Here is a 20,418-nt window from a genome sequence, read left to right as displayed (position 1 = left end):
ATGATTCCTCTTCACCTTCCACCATGATTGTAAGTTTCCTGAGGCCTCCCCAGCCATGGTAAACTGCGAGTCAATTAAACCTCTTTCCTTTATAAATACCTGGTCTTGGGCAGTTCTTTATAGCAGTATGGAAATGGACTAACACAGATATATTGCTGTCAAAGAGACTACAGGCTCAGGAAAAAGAATAATTAATAGAGCAATAAACCTTTGTTCCCTTCCTCCGTCTCTCCCTCCCTCTGTCCGTCCCTTCTTGCCTTCCTTCCTTCCTTTCTCCATTAGGCATCTCTTCCTTTCACCCTTCTATTTGTCCAAACTTCTTTCAACAAACATTTTTTGAGCACCAATTATGTTCCAGGTATTGCATTATTTACTTGGTATTTATAATTAAATAACATTGACAAAGATTCCTGCTCTCCTGGAAATTGCATTGACATCATTCTCAGAACAAAATTTCCCTAGCTAGATGTGGCATAGGCATCAGAGCAGAATGAAAATAGAATAACATGTAGGCTTAGAACAGAAGTGTGCCAAGAATGAATAGTGGACATAAATACTATGTGATTAGCAGTTTTTATCAGTGAGGTCTCTGACCTTTGCATCAACATCACGGTGTTTTACAGTTGTTGTTTGTGATAAAAGGTGAGTTTAACTTGAAATTCTGAAAGCTAAGTTCAGATAAAATGGCTCAGATTCACTCATCTACAGTTTGCAAGGCTCACCAAAGGACTAACCATTTATAACATTAAAGACCTCATATTTCCACCTATCTTGAGAAAGATGAATGTTTCTTTGCCTGTTGTTAATTTATGTGATTTTCTGATTTGCCTTTTATTGAAACATTTTGGTCCTCTCGTGGATAACTTCTAGTGGTTTTAAATGAGGAATGAGAGGTAAAACCTTCTTAGGCAGACTTCTGAATAGTATCTGAAATAGCAGAAAGACCTGCAGCTGGGCTCTTGTCTTTCCGTTGTTTGAGCTCCCACATCAACTGCTTGAGTGGCTTGATTCTTACTGGTAAGAAACAAAACCACTTATTTACATATCAACAGGAACTTTCTAAGTGGCAGGTTGTTAGAATTTTGTGGTGTGGAAGAGGCAGAGTTGATGAGTCATCAACAGTTGTTTGCTATATTTAAATTATCCTCCGTTTAATTATTAGTATACTGTAATGACAAGCTTTCTTTAGTGCCCTGGAAATAAAAATGAAGCCTATTACTAAATTCCCCTAAGCACTCTGCATTTTTTCCAGACAAAATGCAATTAGCACAACACTGTTCAATAATGCAGTTTTAAAATAATGCACTATGTAATAACAGTAGCCCACTGCTATTAAGTGACTATCTAATATATAACAAAGCAGGAAACATACAAGGCAACAAATGCTCCAAATGTTTTTAGGAGTTGATTAGAATTCAGTGTTACCTAATACCTTATAACAATATGAAGTAATACCTTTTTCTTAGGAAAAATAATTCTGAATTTTCTGAAAAAATACTATATTCTGGGTAAACGCTGATATTATTCAGGCAGCATGAATTTCTGTGTGGTTTATTAAATTTCCATGTTCTTAGTTTTTTGTAGAGGTACATACAAAACTGTTTTATGAAAAACAGAATTTTAAAGTAACTCTACCTAGGACAGGATTGAATGTATAGGTGGCTTTTTGTTTCCACCATTTCAATGCAATATTTCCTCATGCTAAGAAAAATAAAGTAAAATAATTTGGATCTTCTGAAAAATATGCCTTGAAGATTCAAAATACTTTATAGTTTGAAACCCATAGGGCAAGTAAGATGATTAGTAGCTTTACTAACCACATTTGAAATTAATACTAATATATGCATCTGAAATGCTATTCTTTTCTGTTATGATACTTAACATTGATTTCAACATTTATTGATCTTCTGCTATGCTGAAGATACTGCTCCAAGAAACTTGGGAGACACAAAGTAAAAGGAGAATAAACAAATAGCATGCTCTGAAAGCAAGCTTAATATTTGGCAGGTAGTAGGATGGGTGATAAAGTGTGACTATGATTCAAGGCAGACTATAGTAAATGCTTCACCAGAAGTATACATGGAAGACAGGGAGAATCCAAAGGAAAGAATAATTAAAACATCAAATGGGTGTGTTTCTCTGGGCCAAATTGCTAAAGTAAAAGCAAATTCTTATGGGTAAATTATTAGGAAAATACATTGTCTATTGTAGACTGAAGGAATAGCAGAGGAAAATGAATATACTCCTTAGGAAAAAAGTAATCTCAGAATTGGGGCATAATGAATAGGATGTTGTGGCTGTACATATGGAGTAAGATGTAGAACAAATCGGAACGTGGAAATTCTTGAATGCCATGTGTCTTACCCATACCCTAAAAAACAGAACCTGGGGCAAAGCTTACATGCTCTAGCGTTATTGGATATTTCACTCCTAGGAAATTTAGAGCATGGGAAAGTGAAAGTGAGGCAGGCAGGATGGAAATAAAATGTAAGCTATTGCGTTACTGAGTTGTCACCTGTTTTACAAGAAATCGCAGCTGGGTGTTTGGTCAAGCAGGACCTCTCCAGAGAGGCCATATGGAACAACTGCATCTCAATGCAGTCTGTCACAGGATAGAAGGTGAACAATTTTTCTCCTGTCTGCTCCCCATCTTCTATCTCTCATAGATCAAAATTCAACCCATAAGTGATGATAGTGTTCTAAAATTAGATAGTGGTGATGGTTGCACAACTCTGAATATATGAAAAACCACTGAACTGTACACATAAAAAGGGCAGATTTTATAGTGTGTGGCTCATATCTTAATAAATTATAAAAAAAGTCAATCCATCACAAGCTAGAATGTTTTTGGGGTCCAATTATGTTTTACTTAGGAGTTACAGCTTCTGTAGGTTCTGTATGAAGCGTAGCAACTCAGATAAGCTCAAGCCCAGTTCCCACCTTTATGAACAACTGAGACAGTTATAAGTGTGAGAAGATGGAGTGAAGATTACTGTGGTCATAGCACTATTACTTAAGAAATGATTTGGTCCTCCACCCAGGTTAGGAAACAAAGTTATTGGGCAAGGCCCAGATAAATAGCTAAAACTAAAAATATCTGGGAAGATGCATAAACCAGATCCAATATAGCTTCATTGTAATCTATTCTGATCAGTTGTACCCCCTAATATGAGAATAATAAGTCTAAAAAAGGCTCAGAAAAAATTAAGAAACCAAACTGCAGTTTCCATTGCTGCACCGGATTTTGAGCTCTGAGATTAAAGATAGTCACAGATCCTTTGTTCCTTCTTCCATTAAGAGGTGGAATCCAATTACCCTCCTGTTGAATCTGGACTGATCTTAGTGATTTTCTTGACTAGCATAATGAAAAAGAACCAACTTTCTGGGAGTTGGTTCTAGGTTCAATAAAGACTTGCAGCTTCCATCCTAATCTTAGAACACTCCCTCCCAAAACACAGCTGTATTTGGCAAGGAAGCTCCAGATGCCCAAAGGAGAAGAATTAAAGCACATGGGTGGAAGGTTCTGAGCTCCCAGCAGACAGCCAGCACCAACTTTCTTCCAGTCAACAACCAGCAGTAACTTGAAAGCACTGTGAGTGAGTTATCCCGTATCCAGCTTCTCCAGATGATGATGCTGTGAGAAGGAGACGCAACATGCCCAGGCAAGCCCTTACTGAATTCGTGGTACACAAAATGATGAGACATAATAACATAAATTTTATTTTTATTTATTTTTTTAAACTTCTATTTTAGGTTCAAGTGTACACATGCAGGTTTGTTATTTTATTTATTTTTATTTTTTTAATTTAATTTAATTTTTTTTTTTTGAGACAGAGTTTCGCTCTTGTTGCCCAGGCCGGAGTGCAATGGCACAATCTTGGCTCACTGCAACCTCCAGCTCCCGGGTTTCAAGTGATTCTCCTGCCTCAGCCTCCTGAGTAGCTGGGATTACAGGTGCGTGTCACCACACCTAGCTAATTTTTGTATTTTTAGTAGAGACAGAGTTTGAACATGTTGGCCAGACTGGTCTCGAAGTCCTGACCTCAGGTGATCCACCCACCATGGCCTCCCAAAGTGCTGAGATTATAGGCATAAGCCACCACACCCAGCAACAAGTTTGTTATTTAGGTAAACTCGTGTCATGGGAATTTGTTGTACAGATTATTTTGTCACCCAGGTACTAAGCCTAGTGTCCAATAGTTACTTTTTTTTCTGATTCTCTCCCTCTTCCCACCCTCAAGTAGAAAACAGTGTCTGTTCTCTCTTTTGTGTCCATGTGTTCTCATCATTTAGCTCACTTCTAAGTGAGAACATGTGTTTTTAAGTCACAGAGTTTTGGAGGGCATTTGTGGTGCTGTAGTAGAAAACTATAATTGATATTCACAATCTCTCTCTTAAGTCACCCATTCTAGATTTTCCTCACCACCATTTGGCTGGCTTGAGTTATTCACCTGATAGCATAGCTCAGATTTTCTTCCCCAAGGTACCTAAGATTTTAGTCTCCTTGATTTGAAACCATATTTTGTCAACTTGTCTTTTCACCATGATTACTTGGTCTGGATACATTGGAAGCAACCCAGGGATCACCTAGGTTTAAGAAATATTTCTCCTTTCTCCCATGGTTTAATGGCAAACCTAGATCCTCATGATTATTTTATCATTATATCAGTGTTTTCCTTTGCCCACTGGTAGGCTGGCATGAAGTGCACAGGTGGCCATGTGTTTGCAGCACTTTCTACTTTAGTGGAAACTTTTCTGTGTTTCCTAACAGAAGTGTTTACCGGTGGGAATTAGGTCTCCAGGTTGAGAGAGTAAAAGGTTTTAAGAATACAAAGAAACTCATCAAGTAGATCACTGGCAGTAGATTACTATCATCAAGTAGATCACTTTTTATCTGAGGATATTTTCTTTTTCACCATAGCCCTCTATGGGCTTCCAAATATCACTTTGCAAATTCCACAAGAACAGTCTTAGCGAACGGCTTCTTGAGGAGAAGGCCGTAACTCTATGAGATGAATTCACAGAACACAAAGAAGTTTCTCAGAAAGCTTCTTTCCAGTTTTTATCTGAGGATATTTTCTTTTTCCCCATAGCCCTCCATGGGCTTCCAAATCTCACTTTGCAAATTCCACAAGAACAGTCTTAGCCAAAGGCTTCTTGAGGGGAAAGCTCTAACTCTGTGAGATCACAAAGTGATAGTAAGAAGAATCAATCTTATTTCCACCTTTTACTTCGTGGACCCATGGGTTCAAGCTGTTCGGACACAGCCCTAAATCCTAGCCATTGATAAAGTACACATACTGTACCCCAGTAAACAGTATTTCAACCTTCAAAGTATTGTCCCTGAGCTTGCACTCTAGATGACTTTCAACAGGTCATTCAACTATATTATCAACTGCCTATTTCTGGATAATGAAGTCCATTGCCAGAATGATGAATCTTGTGTCATTTGTTGCATCTCTTTTGTCATAAAACGTGCCTCTTAGTCCTATAAAATATTATGTGGTATACTATATCAATGAATGACTAGTCTATAAGCTCTTGGATGCTGGTACTATCATAGTCTTTGCAAACATGGAAAATAAACCAATATTTACAGTAGAGAATGATTCTAGGAAAGCCAAATTGATACCCACTGCAAAATGAAATATATTATAAAAACTCAAATATTGTAGCTGTTCCCTAATTTTTGGAGTTTTATACCAAAACATCTGTCATACATGTGTCTAACTAGAGCATCTAGAGTATTTGTCAAGTCCTGCACGATGCCATTAATGTAAAGTCATCAATGTTGTAGAATAGGGCAATTTTTCTTTGGAATATCAAGGTGGTCAAAGTTCCTGATGAGTATATTATGACACAGATTATCAAAATTAGTATAGTTTTAAGGAAAGACACAGATTTTGATCCTCTCTACTATTGAAGATTGAAAAAAAAGCTTTCTAAAATATAACCATATTTACAATGTGCCAGAGTCTATGTTGATATGCTCCTATAAAAATATCACATATGATGTGACATTTTCAATATGGGCTACAACATGATTAAGTTTACTATAGTCAATCTTTGTTGCCCAAAATTGTTGTTTCTTTTCAGAGGCAACAAGATGAATTGAATAGGGATATGGTGGAGTTTACCATATCTTCAATACTCAAGTCCTTGATGGTGACTTACATTACCATTCCTCCCAAGGAATGGCTTTTAATTTACTATCTTGGCCAGAATTGTGGGATGAGGTCTTCCCCATTGCCTGTCCTATAATATGGCTGTTATACTACAGATTGTGAAACCAATATGAACCAATATGAACTTCCAGTTATAAAGTTGGATCCTGGATTAATAACCAGAGAACAGGTCTACTAATTACCTGTTTGCCATGAGTGTCTACAATGAACTGAAGTCCATGATGATAAATTTTAAGGGTGACATAAATTCCTTAAATTGCCTTCAGTACTTTTTTAAAGTTATTTTGGAAAACTGCCTCAATTTCCTTTGAAATATCTCTCCCTCCTCCGCCCTCATTATCTATTCATCATATCTCTCAAAGTCAACATGTGCTTCTCTGGGTTACCACAGCATTTAAATCTACCTGCACACACATTGCCTTGGCTTCTGCTGGTATATATTAACCAGTTTCTTTAATTCCTTTGGTAAGGGTGTGATTTATTCTTTGAGCAGAGATTATACTTCTGTCCTCAGGCTATGCCCAGGCCTGCTATGGTTATCAGCCTGGTAGAAATGAAATGGAGGAAACTGAAGAAAACAAACAAGATTAGAAGAACAGATTCTTTTGCAACAAGGGTTAAAGTGTTGCTACTTTTGGCCATGAGGGTTAAAAGAGGCATGGAGGTAAAATATTCAGTTTTTCCATCCCACAGGCTTTAGAGCCCCACTCTTTTAGTCTCAGAGCACTTGTTTGATGATCAGATACCTCAATTATTGAAAAACATTTCCCTTTGCAGTACTACATTCCTTATAACCAGATAACTTTTTAGTACAGTGTGTCTTGGGGCTGTAAGAAGACAGTCTTCATTAAAGCTCCCATTGAAACTCTCTGGTTTCATAGTCTGATACATGTTAGCAAATGTTTCCTTGAGCTCATCTTTTTTTTTTTTTTTTTTTTTGCAAGACTTCCCATGCTGTTTAATGCAACCACCAGACATCAAATACATTATAACTGTTATTGCATTATACTGATCAGAGTAGCACCACTTGATCTTTCGAGTTTTTACATTTTACTTGCACACTCTTCTAATTTAATTATAGATGAAAGCTTTAGTAATAGTGATTCCACTAAATTTCAAAAATTGTTACCACCTCTCTTGTCACCAGCAATATGGTTCCTATTGCTTCCAAACAGTCAGACAATGAATGTAGTTGATGGTTTACTTCCAAGAGTCCCTCTGATATTAATTGTCATGGCCTAGATTTCCTAGAAAACAGAAGCTAAAATAAATGTTCCATTCCTGGAATCAAAAATGAGAAGAAAGGAAGCAAAACAGGAATATAGGAAAATCAAATAAAGATGATGCATTATTGAACTAGTCACAGCTTCTATGTAATAGTTAGTTAGTGGTTGGGTCATAAGTGATATATCTGGAGAGACCAAATATATTCACTGCTTTTTGAAATACTACATTTAAATTAAAAAGTCTTGAAAACTCCATCAAGGGAAGAAAGGGGAAAGCAAGTTATTTCATAGCTCTTTTCTACGTCTTGCTGATTAAAATTTGTTCCATAGGATACTAGTCTCACACTTTTGTATTCTATTACACATATCCTCTGGGATGCCGGGGAAGTTTGGATTTTATGACACTGATTGAGTCACACCTGGGCCTTAGAGCTGCTGTGGCTTCCACTGAAGTGAGTATATGTCTTGCAAAATTCTAGCCTTGCTCTTGTAGAGGTATGAGACAATTAGAGGTTATGGGAAATGAGGTGATAGTGGTAGCATTTTGGGCTTGGAGACTATATGTCTAAAAAATGCATACCATCATTATTACATATTCATAATCCACAGGGGAAGGCAACTGTATTGAATATCTCCACCTGAAGTACATTAGGACACAGTTCTTCTCTATGTCCAACCATTACAAGTTTTCCAGGATTATGTTGACTATAGGTAAGACATGACTGGATATATCCGCTGATATTAAGAAGAGTTATCAATCACTGTTTGATTAATAATGTGGACAATTCATTCCTTTTATTGTGGGTTATCTTATGAAAAAATAATTCTTCAGGTATTCGTTTGAGTTTATTTTGTGTCGCCATTCAGCCATCCTTTGTTATGGCTTATTATACAATACATTCTTAGTATTTCACTTCAGGATTGGTGGTCAAATTTTATGCATCTATAAATGGAAATTTTTACCTTCATGGATTTTTCTTTTTGTTATGTAAGAAGTCTTTGCACAGAACATTAGTCAGCAAAACTGGCTTAGCATAGTGACCTGTGTAAGCATTTCCTGTACATATACTTATTATGTCTTTTATGTGGTCTCTACCTTTATAATCATAATTTTATCAAGTAGCATTGAATCATCAAGCGATGAATATATTTGTTGTCCAATTTTTATAGGAGTACCTGAAGAGGTTAAGAATCATCTATGGTTCCTTAGAATTTTAAAGCTGTGAGCTATAAAAATCTATCAGCTATCTGTGATTATGTTTATCCTTTTACATTAATCAAATTGACATACCCTGCAAAGGGCTGAAAGTTTAGTCACTTGAGCTGATTTCTTTTGGTAAGAAACTGGATTCTATGCATGAATATGGAGTAGTTATTCATAACCAGTCTGGTATTTTACCTTTTCATTTGTGAGATAAGAGACATCAATACACAATGTTACATAAGGATTTGGTATGGGAACATCTAATATGCTATGAAAATGAGCAATTATCAAACTACAGAAGCATAATCATATTATCCATCAGATAAGGATATTAAACTTGCTAATTGAGAGTATAGACCCACGTTTAAGATGAGTAAAGAATATAAATTTTTCATACTTAATCAGCTAGAGCATGACCTAACCATTCATGTACATACAAGAAGAAAGACTTATAATGATTTGGTAGACCCATATAGGTGGGTGTTGAAGGAACATTTTGAGATTGTTTAAAGGTCTTTCTGTTTCTGTAATCTATGGGAGTGGTTCTAAGATGTTTGATTTAGTCAATATAAAAGCGCATTTATTTATTTCAGAAAAAATGTTGGTGCCTGTTATCTAGATTATCTGTTTGATGCAAGAAATTCCTTTGTCCTTTAATTATTGATCATGAGTTATTTGGGATAATTTGTAATCTGCTCTTGGATAATGCCTTCAGTTGGTGGGTCATAGTCTAGAATAATGAATTGTTTTGTGGTGTTGAATTTTTTTTTTCTTAGAAGCTTGATATCCCTTTTTAAACAGCTTGATGAATTTAGATAGAGAATCAATTTTAGGATTTTCCAAATTAAGAGAATGTAATAGGGTGTTATCTCCTTATTAGATCAGAGTGAGTCCACTGGGGCTCTGTATACTGTGAAGACATTATTTCAATATTTGGGAGAAGTAATATATATCTTCAGTAAATCCTTTGATATGCAACTTTCTAGGAGACCTGTTGATTTTCCCTGGAGGATGTAAGTAAACATTGAATATGTTTTATCAATTTGGAGACTAAATTAATAAATATTTCTGAGCATGGATATATTACTGTAAAGAATTTGGCTATAGATGGAACTGAGAAGAATATGAGTAAGGTACTACTCGGAAGCAAGGAATTACAAGGAGTTAGTATTTTGTGAATTTCTCATTGAATTTGAAAGCAATATAAACCCTCCACCAATCACATTGCTGGGGCTGAATGAATGATGAGTCCACTGTCCATAGATACAATTGGTCCAAAAACTTCCTTGACTTCAGCTTAACAGGGTATTGAACAACTTTAGCAAAATTTTTGAAGACTGATCTGGGCACACGGAGGTTTACTCTAATTATCGTGCTTATATGTATAGATTCTTTGCCCACATGTTTCTGGAAACAACTAAGTTTTTAGGTGTTTCTTGAACTATATATAGTGTAGGTATGTAAATGTACATATCAGCTATCATTTGATGGTGGGTAGAATTTTCTGGGACTGAAGAATACTTTATCTGGAAATACCATTTTCAAAATAATTCTCTATCTATTGAACTTGGAGGAGTCATGACATAGAGGAGTCGTGCTGCCATCATGGGCATGTGACTTGTGCAGTGCCACAGGGCCCCATGGTTACAAGGATCTCATGCTTGGTTTAATGCCCTGCTGTAATCATCTTAAAATTCCTGATAATTATTGAACAGGGGCCCCACATTTTCATTATGCACTGTGTCCCACAAATTATGTAACTCGTGTTGCAGAATACGGGTACCAGAGTTCATAGTTACAAGTTAGTCATAGGCAAGAATTTAGGATTCTTAGAAATTCCCAGTTTAAGTGGTTTGAGTACTCTGGGAGATTTGGTTTGCAGTATAATAATAGAGTTGATGGGAGCGTGGTACCCATAAGAAAGCTATATTATTATCTATTTATATTATAAATATCTCCCGATGGAGCTTTAAAATGAGACAGAAAATTGCTGGTGCTTATGTTTCCATTGGATCAATTGTCTTTGGACAGTTTTTTTTTTTTTTTAATCAATGTGAGGTATTGAGTCTTCCAATGATCTTTTGCTTCCAATATCTACAAGAATCCTTACTTATAAGCTTTATGTTCTTAGTTAATAGAAAGCCCTTTCTGACTGTGTTTGTTTGTGTGTTTGTCTTATCTGGAGAGCCAGAGTATATATAGAGAGTGGAATGATTGCCACAATCAAAGTAGCTAATACATCCATCACCTCACATAGTTACCACTGTTTTCCTTTTGTGGTGTAAACACTTAAGATCTACTCTCTTAGCAAATTTCACATATCAAATATAGCATAATTAATGACAGCCACTATGTTGTACCTTAGATCCCCAGAACTTAGTAATCTTACAACTGAAAGTTTGTAGTCTTTACCAACATCTACCCAAACCTTGCCCCTTCCAAACCTTACCCCTGGAAACCACCATTCTAGTATGTGCCTTTATGAGCTTGGCTTTTTACCATTACACACACAAGTGAGAACAAACAGTACTTTTCTCTCTGTGTCTGGCATATTTCTCTTAGCATACTGTTCTCTGGTGTTATTAATATTGCCACAAATGATAGAATTTCCTTCCTTTTTACGGCTAAATACTATTCCATTGTATGTATAAACAACATTTTCTTCATAAAATCATTCATTGATGCACAATTAGATAGTTTTCATATTTTGGCTATTGTGAAGAATGTTGCAATAATCATGAGGTTGCAAATATCTTTTTGAAAAATGTATTTCATTTCCTTTGTTTATATATCCAGAAGTGGAATTGCTGTTTCATAAGGTAGTTTCATTTTTATTTTTTCTGAGTATCCTCCACATCGTTTTTTATGATGGCTATACCAATTTACATTCCCATCAACAGTGTAAAAGGGTTCCCTGTTCTCTACATCTTTACCAGTACTTGTTGTCTCTTTTCTTTTTGATAAGAACCTTCCTAACAGGTATGAGGTGATATTTCATTGTATTCTTGATTTGCATTTCCCTGATGATTAGTGATGTTGAACACTTTCAGATAGCTGGCAGTTGTTTGTGTATCTTCTTTGGAGACATTCCTATTCAGGATCTTTGCCCATTATTTAATAGGATTATTTATCTATTTTTGCTATTGACATGTAGGAGATTATTACCTAATTTGGGTATCAACCCTTTATCAGATAGTTTGAAAATATTTTCTCCCATTTTGTAGACTGCCTTCGTATTTTTATTTGTATTATATCTTTCAGTTCCAGAATCTCTGTTTGATTCTTTTTTAGGATTTCTATTTTTTCATTAAACTTCTCATTGTCTTCATGCATTGTTTTCCTGATTTTGTTTAGTTGTATATCTGTGTTCTCTTGTATCTCATTGAACTCAAGACAATTGTTTTAGAATTGTTTGTTAGGTAATGTATACATTTCTGCTTCGTTGGGGTAGTTTATTGACACTTTATTGATTTCCTATGGTGATGTTGTGTTTGTCTGATTCTGTATGATTTATGCGTCATTGAGTTTGTGTCTGTATATTAAGGAGCAAAACACCTCTTCTAGTCTTTACAGATGGGTTTCAGCAGGCAAAAACCTTCTCCTGTCAATTTCTTGGGCTAATGAGATTCCCTTTGGGATCCAGGTTGAGTGGGGTTGGAGCCAGGTCACATGGCTGCTACTAGATCTGAGGTTGACAGCCCTATGGCCAGGAGTTCAGGTGGGTACAGATCTTGCTTAATCTTTGAATAGGCAAGACTGCATTCAGAACCTTGGTCAATAGAGCTGGTACTGAAACAAGTTTCAAGATCTGCAGTTAGCTCTGCACATGGTAGAGCTGTTACCAGATTCATGTGTAGTTTTGGCTCCTGTAGGTTTCCTGAGAAGATTCCCCCTAGGTCACTGGGTGTATTTCTGGGTGTTTATGGCTGTTCCTGACCACAGCTGAGAGAGAATAGAGCTGGGTGATGGACCACTTCAGGATCCACTCCCAGAACCAAGTTGGTAGCCTGTTACTTGAGGCATGGGAAGGTGTGGCTCCATCTGGGTCTCCTGGAGTATATGGCACTGGTGGTAGGACCAAGGCCAATTGGAGTTGTAACTGAATCCACAGAGGGAGGGGGCTGTTTCTGGGTCCCTAGTCAAGACCATCATCAATAAGCCTGTCATCAGAGTGCAGTCCTGATCTCTCAGTATAGTCCTCTTTGGTCTTAGGATTCATAAGGGTTTTACAACATTCTACCTGGATTTCATTGTTCTACAAAAAAAGTGTTTTTATCTGGATAACTACCAAATTATTACTGCTGGAAGGGAATGTGAATGGAGGACCTACTGTTCTGCCATTTTGCTGTTCTAACTCCCCACCAAATTTACTCTGAAGAAAAAGGGGTTTCTAAATGTCTTATTATATAATGTATTTCCTACATGTTCTTGGCTTTTCAAGGCTGAATTTTTGAAATATGTATATTGGGATTTTTAGATTTTCTCCTGATCTTTCTTTTCTATTTTGCTGTTTTCAACTTGTAATACAAGAAAACAAATTGATAAAAAATTAGTACTCCAAGACATTCATTGTCTAAGAAAATATTGAATTGCATAGCAAATTTTACCTACTTTTTTGAGGCTTAGGGAAATTCTTAATTATAGTTCTTAAGAACTCTAGACTAAGGTTTAAGTACAAATTCTATAGACCTGCCTTTTAGTCCAGCAAAGGGATTTTTAAAATGCAATTGTTTATTTCCTGAGAAATACCATGAGGAAAATGTTTCTTATTTATGAGGTTAGGGGAACAAACAGAAGGAATAGAAGTGGTGTAATTTATGAGGAAATTAAGTCTGAGAGAAAAAGAGGTACAAGAAGGGGAGGCTTCAGAGATTTGGAAGGAGTTTGATTGTATTTTTCTTTGGATTTTTCTACAAAGTCGTTGAGGATTTCTATCTTGGAGACTTCCTAGAAGAAAGTCAATCATAGATTACTTGGTATTTGTCTGAGGTGTTTTTTGTTTTTTGTTTTTGTTTTTGTTTTTGTTTTCCCCCATAGCTCCTCGTAAATGTATTATTCTTGATATGTCAGAAGTTTCCCATATTGGCCATTGTAATTCTTATTAAATATTCCTATTTATCAAGATAAGCATAATTATTTGAGTTAGAGTAAGACAAAATATAGGAAGCAGACGTTCTGCCAGAGGAAAGTCAGCTTTAGGGTGCCACCAGACGCAGACAGCTTGGACTACCAGAATCAAGCACTCTTTTGGAAGAGGGTAATCTCCCTCCAAAAACTGAGAACACTTACCTTCTCCATATATTGAGTCCAGCTGTGCTTGGTGGCCCAGGTAATAATTTCAAGATGCCAGGACTTTCCAATTCAAATTCAGGTTCAACTGGTTTCATCTCCTTCAGTGGTGTAGAGTCTGCTCTCTCCTCCTTGGAAAAACTTCCAAGCCTGTGTCACCTCTGGTATGGACACAGCTTCTAGTGTTGCTTTGGATCTTGTGGAAAGTCAGACTCAAGTGAGTAGTGAATATAGTATGGACAAGGCGATGGTTGAATTTGCTACAATGGATCGGCAACTGAACCATTATGTAAAGGCTGTTCAATCTACAATAAATCATGTAAAATAAGAACGTCCAGAAAAAATACCAGATTTAAAATTATTGGTGGAGAAGAAATTTTTGGCTTTACAGAACAAGAATTCTGACGTGGACTTTCAAAATAATGAAAAATTTTTAGTGTTTAAACAACAGTTGAAAGAACTAAAGAAGCAATATGGCCTTCAAGCTGGCAGAGAGGCTGACGGAACAGAAGGAGTGGATGAAGATATGATTGTGACCCAAAGTCAGACCAACTTCATCTGCCCCATTACACAGTTGGAAATGAAGAAGCCAGTGAAAAATTAAGTGTGTGGCCACACCTATGAAGAGGAAGACATTGTTTGCATTATTGAGTCCAAGCACAAGCAGAAGAAAAAGGCCTGTTGCCCTAAAATTGGCTGTAGTCACATAGGTATAAGAAAGTGGGATCTCATCCAGGATGAAGTACTTAGAAGGACGATTGAGAACCATAACAAGAAAAGACTTCATTCCAAATAGGAAAAGCCACCTGCCTGCAGGGACACCAGCAGCCTACCTCCTACCCCAGCTGTCTGTTGAGAGCAGTGCTGACTCCAGCAGTTAGGGACTGGCTGCATAGCATACTTGTTTGGGGTAAAACTTGATGTTTTATGTATGCTTGAAAACATTTTTCTAAGTTACACAACAGAAATGCAAGCATATTGTTTATTTTTAAGTGTTCTATAATGTTAAATAAAACTTTGATCATCTGCAAAAAAATAAAATAAAATAAAAGATGAACTTGAGATTAACAAAAAAGTGCACTAAAAAGAGTAAACTCTCTGTACTTGTGAATAGTGTCTTGGCCTTCCCCAATCGAGCAAAGGTGTGTCAACAATGCCTCAATAATTTGCTTAATTTGTTTAAGTTTTATTGAGGTATAACTGATATACAAAAATGTTCATGCATTTAATGTATGCATTTTGATAAATTGAGATACATGTGTATACCCATGATACCATCACAACACCCAAGATACTAAACATATTCATCACCTCCAGAAGTTTTCTTGTGTTTTTTTTAGTTGTGTGTATGTTTTGTTTGTTTTTGTTTGTTTGATAAGAACAGGAGCTCTTTCCTATAACTTATTTTAATGTACATAACACTGTATTGTTAACTCTAGGTACTATGTTATGCAGCAAGTCTCTAGAATGTACTGTTATTGCAAAACTGAAACTTCGTACCCACTGGGCAACAATTTTCCATTTTCCTCAACCCTAGCCCCCGGAAATCACCATTCTACTCTCATATCTATGAATTTGACTCTTTTAGACACCTCATACAAGTGGAATACTGCAAGCTTTGTCTATCTGTTACTGGGTTATTTCACTTAGCATAGTGTTCTCTAGGTATATCTGTGTTGCAAATGGTAGAATGTCCTTCTTATTTTAAGAATGAATAATATTCAATTGTATGTATTTACCACAATTTCTTTATCTGTCTGTTAATAAACATTTAGTTTTTTTCCATATCTTGGCTATTGTGAATAATATTGCACTGAACCTGGGAGTAAAAATATCTCTGTGAGACTGATTTCAATTTTTTTGGACATAAACCCATAAATGAAATTGCTGGATTATATAGTATTTTTAATTTTAAATATTTTGAGAAACCTCCTTATTGTTTTGTATAAAGGCAAACCATTCTAAATTCCCACCAACCTTATATGGGTATATAAGGATTCCCATTCCTCCACATCTTTGACAAAATTTGTTACATTTTAACTCAATAATCGCCATCCTAATAGGGCTGATTTAATATCTCATTGTGATTTCAACATGAATTTACCTGATGATTAGTGATGTTGAACGCCCTTTCATATATGTGGTGGCCATGTGTATATATTCTTTGGAGAAATGTCTATTCAAGTCCTTTGTGCATTTTAAAATCTGGATACTCATGAGTTTTTCTACTGTTGAGTTGTAGGAAATTATTATGCTTGGATATTATCTTCTTATCAGACACATAGTTTGAGAATATTTTATCCCATTCTGCATGTTGTCTTTTTACTCTGTTGATTGTATATAATTCATTGTGCAGAAGGTTTTTAGTTAAAAGTAGTTTCATGTGTCTATTTCTGGTTTTGCTGCCTGTACTTTTAGTGTCAAATCGAATAAATCATTACCAAAAACAGTATCAAGAAAATTTTATCCACTTTCTTCAAGGAGCTTTACAGTTTCATGACTTAGTGTTTAATACATTTTTAGTTGGTTTCTGTGTATAGTACAAAGTATGGAGTTCTATTTCATTTTTTTGCATGTGGATGTTGAGCATCAGTTTGAGAGAGACTACCCTTTCTCCAATGTGTGATCTTGACACCTTTGTCAAAGATCAGTTGACTGCACATGCACGGGTTTATTTCTTGGTTCTACATTCTATTCCCTTGGTCTATGTGTTTGTCTTTATATTAGTATACTGTTTCAATTATTGTAGCTTTGTAATATATTTTGGAATCGGAATGTGATGTCTCCAGCCTTGTTCTCTCTCAAAATCACTTTGGCCATTCAGGGCCTTTTGTGGCTCCAGATGAATTTTAGTACTGTTTTTTTCTATTTCTGTAAACAATGCCATTGAGATTTTGACAGGGATAACATTGAATCTGTTGATTTCTGGGCATAATATGGACATTTTAACAATATAATCCTTTTTGATAAACATGGAATGTCTTTCCATTTATTTGTCTACTTTAATTTCTTGCATCAGTGTTTTATAGTTTTCAATGTTCAAGTTTTATCTTTATAGTTAAATTTATTCCTAAATATTTTATCATTTTTAATGATGTTGCTAATAGGATTGTTCTCTTAATTTCCTTTTCAGATAGTTCATTGTTACTGTATAGAACCACAAGTGATTTTTATGTATTAAATTTGTATCCTGCAAGTTTTCTTGATGTCTTTATTAGTTCTGACAGATTTGCAAAGTCTTTGGGAGTTTTCTACATATAGGATTATGCCATCTTCAAATAGAGACAATTTTACTGCTCCTTTAAAATTTGGATGAATTTTATTTTCATTTGCTGTTGTTATTGCCTAATTTCTTTGGGTAGGATTTGTAGTACTATGTTGAATAGAATTGGTGTAAGAGGAGGCATCCTTGTCTTGTTCCTGATCTTAGACAAAAATACTTTTAGTTTTTCACCATTCAGTATGATGTTAGCTGTGGACTTGTCATATATGGACTTCATTATAGTGAATTAATCAACAACTGTTGCCCTCAGAATATAGGCCAACCAAAACAGCTTTCTTTCACAATTTTCCCTCATGAAGGCTTTGTAGGAAACCTGAGGCAGTTTGACCAATTGCCTTTTCTACAAATGGACTGCTGGTCTAACAGACCTACAAACTTTTGATAGGTAAAACTTTTTTCCACATAGTGTTGATTTTTGTATATGCATACTTACAGAACCTTTAAAAATTATTTTATTTATGAATATTCATTCTCATTTTATTTTTATTCTTGCTATTGTTGGCATAAGAGAATAATATTGTTTGTGGGTGTGTCCACGCATACATTGATCATTTTCTTTTTTTCTGTCAGCTCTCCTTAACTCTCTTATAAGTTCTCTAATATTTATTGAATAAATAAGCCTGTGTTGGGGGTAATATATATGAGTGTTTTACTGTCTTCATATATCTCTCTAAATACTAGACACTTGATGTTTTAGAAAGCTGTTAAGCACAGAACCTGCTGACCCTCACCCAAGAAGTTAGTGTCTTTTATATTTGCTGAAGTAAACTATACATTTCCCTGTTAGAGAAATGAGATCATTTTGATTGCATTATTCTTATTTGCTCATCTCAATCTGGCTTAGGTATTTTTATGGGAAATCTTCAAAAGGCAGCAAATTATTTTAATTATACTTGTGGGTTTCTAATAATAAGTATTTAAAATTCCAAAATCTTAATTCTGCTAGGACACTGGTTTTTCTAGAATTGCTTCTTAACTAAATCCTTTCCCAAAGCAAAAAGACCTCAAAAGCCTTGCAAATCTTCAAAGGTTCATCTCTATTAAGGTAAAGAATTTCACGGCATTGCAATTCTTTATGTCTCAGTAGGGTATTTTCCAGTAATATCTCATCAGGAGACATTTCATGACTACTTCATTGTCTCACCTGATCCAGAGGGATTCTCTTTACTTTTCTATAATAACAACATGAAGTCTAGACTATAAGGGTCTTTGACTCACCAGTAGTATATTAAATTAATGAAACAAGCAGTTCACTATTTTTCCTGGACCATTTTTTAACTCTTATCTCTTGTGTGTGATTTATGTCTGCTTAGTACATTTGAGTGGAGCCACTTCAAAGATAGTTCATCTCTCCCTCAGGAAAAAAAAAGGTAAAGTGTCTCAGAATTTTTTTCTGAGGGTAAAATCAGCAAAGTATAATACAATGAAATACACTGATGTCATCAGAATCCATATATAGCTATTTGCAGCATTTACTTTTAGCTACCAAGGAAACATAGAATCAGACTATTCACTGGTAGTTTCTGGAAAAAAAATTAACCCTTGAGTTATGGAGTAAAAATTTGGTTGTTTCATGAGTAAAAGGACTAAATTTACTTCCATTTAGATATATAGTGACTTACAATAACTAAAATCTTACAGGATATCACATAAAAATCTAAAAATTGTGGTTTTTATTTCAAGATTTAATGTGGGCTACAGTTAATATTTAGCTTGTGTATATAGTATCTAAGTATGCCATAAAGTAATTTTCAAAATAAGAAAATCATTAATTTATGAAGACATTAGTACCCATAAAATACTTTTCATATACATGTACTAAGTGTCCAGAAATGTAAATATGAATTTCGGAGTCTGTTGTTTTCTTTTTTCTTAGCAAAATATTATTTCACAGAACACTTTAAAATCACATTTTTCCTCCTTTCCTGTTCACTCTAAACTACCTATCACATAGCCTCTTCCTCTATCCTCCTTTGAAAATCATGTTGCTGGGATCTAAATTACCTCTTAATTGCCCAGTTTAGAGAAGACAGCACATTTAATGTCTTCGAAGACCTCTCAATTGTATTGCATATTTTTGACCTTATGCTCTTTATTGCAATTCTTCTTTGCTTTCTGGGACACAATATTTTTCTTATAAGCATGCCACCACCCTGAGATTCTGTGCTTGGCTTTCTTCTCACTCATATTATCTCTCTGAGTCATTTCATCTATTTCTATGACTTCAAATGCTCTTTAGAGGCAGAATTCTACTAAGTCTATACAGCTGGCCCTTGAACAACATGGGTTTGAACTGCACAGGTCCACTTATATGCAAATTTTTCTCAATAAAAGTTACATTGAGTGTGCCTGCCTCTCTCTAATGCCTCCCCTTCCACCTCCTCCACCTCTTCTGTCTCTGCCACCAGAGACAGCATGATCAAACCCTCCTTTTCCTCCACCTCCTCAGCCTATTCAGCATGAAGATGAAGGATGAAGACTTTTTTGGTGATCTACTTCCATTTAATGAATAGTAAATATATTTTCTCTTCATTTTGATTTTCTTAACAACATTTTTTCTATAGCTTACTTTATTATAAGAACATAGTATATAATACATACAACATAAAGAATATATGCTAATTGACTCATGTTATCAGCAAGGCTTTTGGTCAACAGTAGGATACTAATAGTTAGGTTTTAAAGGAGTCAAAATTTGTACACAGATATTTGGCTGTGTGGGTGTCAGAACCCCTCACTCCCATGTTGGTCAAGGTTAACTGTATTTTCATTGTAGAACTATTATCTGAATTCTGGACTATTATTATCAACTCTAGCCCTGGGCATCATCTGCATTACATGCTGAACTCATAAGCTCTACTCCATAAGCATTTATTTACCTACTCTGACCTATTTTAGTTAAAAGAACCATTTTTTTCCTGTTATATTCTAAAGTCTGAACCCTTCAAATTCCAGATTTAGATTTCACTATTAAATTCTATTCATCTTGAATCCATCTTGTCTATTTTACTCCCTATTTCTCATTCAGTCTGCTTATTAGACACCTAACTAGTGTTTTGCTCTTTATTTTTATGTAGTCTAGTCTTCACAACTTTAGTAGAATAATCTTTCAAATATTAAATAAGTACTTCAACTTAAATTGAATTTGGTATACAAAATAAAATAATTGGTTTTGTAAAATTGCAAGATAGTTACTCAAAATCTATTTAGCAAACATTTCTTATTGCATTT

General features: G+C 35.3%; 1 pseudogene; it reads left to right on the top strand.

Moving 5' to 3' along the window:
- Positions 1-5,127: 5,127 nt before the first annotated feature.
- On the top strand, positions 5,128-16,814 carry LOC110742891 (annotated as a pseudogene).
- Positions 16,815-20,418: the final 3,604 nt, after the last annotated feature.

This window comes from Papio anubis, chromosome 4 (assembly GCF_008728515.1).
Source record: "Papio anubis isolate 15944 chromosome 4, Panubis1.0, whole genome shotgun sequence".
Taxonomy (NCBI): Eukaryota; Metazoa; Chordata; class Mammalia; order Primates; family Cercopithecidae; genus Papio; species Papio anubis.
Note: the sequence above shows the minus strand (reverse complement) of the source record. Positions and strands in the feature narration are given on the sequence as shown.